This window comes from Agrilus planipennis, unplaced genomic scaffold (genome assembly GCF_000699045.2).
Source record: "Agrilus planipennis isolate EAB-ADULT unplaced genomic scaffold, Apla_2.0 scaffold407, whole genome shotgun sequence".
Taxonomy (NCBI): Eukaryota; Metazoa; Arthropoda; class Insecta; order Coleoptera; family Buprestidae; genus Agrilus; species Agrilus planipennis.
In genome coordinates, this window is record NW_020439086.1 from 96977 (window position 1) to 100917 (window position 3941).

The 3941-nt window shown below is 31.9% G+C and overlaps 1 long non-coding RNA gene across 3 annotated transcripts; it reads left to right on the forward strand.

Annotated features, from left to right (window-relative positions):
* The first annotated feature begins 402 nt into the window (after positions 1-402).
* LOC108742647 lies at positions 403-3671 on the forward strand. 3 transcript variants are annotated; one of them, XR_003231685.1, is made up of 5 exons: positions 403-764; positions 1334-1461; positions 1619-2406; positions 2881-3109; positions 3538-3671. It is a non-coding gene; the product is annotated as an uncharacterized LOC108742647 (long non-coding RNA). The 3 variants fall into 3 exon arrangements; XR_003231684.1 differs by having other exon boundaries at positions 405-850; XR_003231686.1 differs by lacking the exon at positions 403-764 and adding an exon at positions 916-954.
* The last annotated feature ends 270 nt before the right edge of the window (positions 3672-3941 follow it).

Sequence of the window (3941 nt, forward strand, 5' to 3'; positions counted from 1 at the left end):
ATTATGCAGAAAAATTACACAATATTTCGCTTCGTTTCACTACGTCTATTTGATAACTTTAATATCTAATGAGAGCCCAAGCTTTTATTCATAGTTATACGAATACAGAAATACCGTGAAGAAATAGGTTAAAAGTACATTTAGTTGAATTAAATTTTAGGTCCAAAATTGATAATCTTAGACCCTTCGTTAATTCAAAATATTAAAAGTGAGATATTATTTTATAAAAATATTATTTTTAGTTTAAATTTATTTTAGAAAAAACTTATTTTTTCCTCTTTAGTATAGGTATTTTTACGTTTTATTGTTAAATAAAACCTTTTTTAAAAAAAAGATTTTCATATGTAACTTTTATTATTTCTGAAGCAAGTCTTTGTCTCATCTTTAAATAATCATTTTTACCCCATCCGTAATTCAATTCAGAATCATTATCTTCTTTTCTAAAGCTCTCCTTTTCAAGTTTCCACTGTCTCTCTCTCGCTGTTGTATTCAGTTATTTTTAGAGTTGTAATCAGACGCCATGGAACGTGCTCGAAGCAAAACGCGCATAAAATTTAATTCTGTAAAACGGGGATAAAATTGGTCACGCGATTGGTTAAATTTCGAAACTTTTGCCGCGAACCGTCGCCGAAATCGAATTTGATGCTTCTGATTGGTGTTCTATACGCGTCATCAGTGCTTCTTGTAGTAGTTATCGCAAATTCGAGTCAAGCTGGAGACGCGGTCGCGGTCGGTGCATTATAAGTCCGTAGTGTGTTAAAGAGGTAGGATGTTTTGTTCGCGTCTTTTAAATTCGACTTGCCGAGCTAACTTTTTCGCAGAAGTAGTTTTATATTTTTCTACGTGAAAGGTTAGATTGATTGATCCATATTATATTATTATTTTTCGCAATTGTCCACGGCATAAATTAAATTGACAAAGTTGTTGGAGGTCGCCATTTTTGTTTTTGATTAGGTACTTGTTTTTCTTTTATTCGGTGTTTCGTTTATTTAATACCAGTGTTTAATTCTTTTCTTCGTCCATTTCGCGCATGTATTTTGACTGAATTTAAGTCGGAAGAAGAAGGATAGGAATTAAATACATATTTAAATTTCCGTGTAACCAATCTCCGCTTTAATTATTATAATTATTATATGAATTTGAAAGATAAGCCACCCTACATTGTCGTTTTAAAAGTAACAATTTTACAATTTACTTGCTTTTTTGTAAGTGTTTTTATTGTTTAAATGTTGTTTATTTTATTGTCCATTCAATTTACATTATACTTAACAATAAATTTAATAATTTATTTACTTCACATAATAGTTAATTCGTTATTTCTCTATTTCTACAGATTCAAGATAAACGAGTGAGGAGATTGAAGATCATTTTGATGCTACGGAAAAAACAAGTCGTCTCCCTCCTAAGGTGTTTTATCTGTTAACTTTTCATCTTGGAGGCTCTTATAGTTAATTAATTAAGGTGAGTGTATATGCTAAATTATGTATTCATGATCATATTTATTTGATATTAACAGAGAAAAGGGTTCAGCATTACTTTAACAATTTATTACATAGTTATTTACTGGGGAGGCTAAATAAATTATATCTGAACACTTTTTCATTAAATTTCATTTTAGAGGAACATCAGAAGAACTCCAGATGCCATTAAATTATGGACCATTGGTTGTGTTAGTTATCAATTGCTCCGGAAAGTAGTTGTACCTATGGCCCTAAAAAAAGCATAAAAATACCATTCTTCCATTGGGAATGGAGACAGTGTGCTGTTGCTGAAAAAGGGATTTATGACAGTGAACTGGTATGTAACAGTATCAATTAAAAGTAGTGGGTGAGGGAGGTCCCAGAAACTTAAATTTCTTAGACATTTGAAACTTGCTTCAATACACAGTGTTTAAACATTTCAGAAATGGCATATGCAGAACAGCAGAATTAATATGGAACTGATCTTTTCGTCAATCTGAATTTTACTGATTTACTTGCTTTAAAAATGGTAATTAATTACTTTTTCTTGCCCGTTTCTATAGATTGTCCAACGGTAAGAAAGAATTGCAGTTAATTATGGTGCTAACGAAGCAATCGATGCTTTTAATGTCTTCACTTTACAATATTATGCAGTTAGTTTTGGTCATGGGAGGCAATTGGAAATTAATTTGGGAGCCACTGAAACAACAAGTTGTCTTCAGTGGTATTCCTCTTATATTTGTTTCATGGCTCATCATACTGGTAGACTTTAGAATTACTTTCTACAGTTAGTTAAGGTGAAAATACAAGACGTGCTTCATGCAGTAACTTTCTTGAGGAGATTGAAGTTCATTTTGATGCTACTGAAAAAACAAGTTGTCTCCATTCTATGGTGTTTTATCTCTTAACTTTTCATCTTGGGGACTCTTGCAGTTAATTAATTAAGGTGAGCCTATATGCTATGCTATATCATATATGTAGCATATTTATTTGATATTAACAGAGAAAATGGTTCGGCACTACTTAAAGAGTGTATTATGCACATTATTTACTAGGAAGGCTAAATTAATTACATCTGCATACTTTTTCATAAGATTAAATTATGGAGTATTGCTTGTGTCAGTTGCCAATCGTTCCAAATAGTAGCTGTACCTATGACCATAAAGAAAGCATGAAAATGCCATTTTTTTATTAGATACTAAGACAGTGTGCTATTGCTAAAGAAAGGTATGAAACAGTATCAATTAAAAATAGTAAATGATGTCCTAGAAACTTCAATTTCTTAAACACTTCAATAGGCAACTTTTAAACACATTTCAGCGGAATTAATGTGGAACTGATCTTTTGATTAGTGTGAATGTTACTGATCTACTTGCTTTAAATGTGGTAATTAATTACTTTTTCTTGCCCGTTTCTATAGATTGTTGCAACAAATTAGGAGGAACTGGTGGTATTGAAACAAGCGATGCTTTTGATGTTTTCACTTTGCAACATTATGCAGTTAGTTTTGGCCATGAGAACGGGAGGCAATTGGAAATTAATTTGAAAGCCACTGAAACAACAAATTGTCTGCAGTGGTATCCCTCCTATATTTGGTTTGCTCATCACACTGGTAGACTTTAGAACGCTACATTCTACAGTTAGTCAAGGTGAGAAAACGAGGCGTAATTAATATTAATTGCTCTTTATTAATCTGTAGTGACATCTCTTTTAAACTGTTATCTATTGGTCAAAGTATAGATTGATGTTGTGGCGTATGTATAGTATATTAAATATCTATAGTCCACAGCATCTATGGTATGTCGTTAACATTTACCTATTGTTTACAGTTAAAATTGACTGGTGCATCTGTGGAATTTTAATAGTTATCTACTGTCTACATTATAAATTAATGTTATGTGCATCTGTGATTACTTCACATTTATAATGTCAAATTTGGTCTCTCATGTAAACTTGACGCTTGTCGCCATTTTATAATTCAGCGTATTTACTTGGTTTTTGATGCGTGTTTTTAGGTGTGTTTAATCTCTTCCTTAATTAGTAGTGTAATTAATGTTTTTTTTACCCATTTCTGCAGATCGTTCAACAAATAAGAGGGAGTTGAAAGTTCAATTTGGTCGTACTAAAACAACCATTGTCTACATGGGTGTGGTCTTTGGTGAACTATATTCTTGATTTGCTGTTTTCGTCTTCACTCTACATTATTATGCAGTTAGTTTTGAACTGATGAGTGGGAGCAACTGGATATTTATTTGAAATCCACTGAAATAACAAATTTTCTGCATTTGCATTTCACACCTGCAAACTTTGGAACATTACAGTCTACAGTTAATTAAGGTGAGAATACTTGATATAATTAATTTTAATTGCTCTTTATTAATCTGTTACCACCGTATCTGTTTCAGGTCGACGTTGGAGAAGACAAAGATGACCCCGTAGTTAAAATAGTTCTCTATCTTGCATGCTCTATCTAGTAGAATT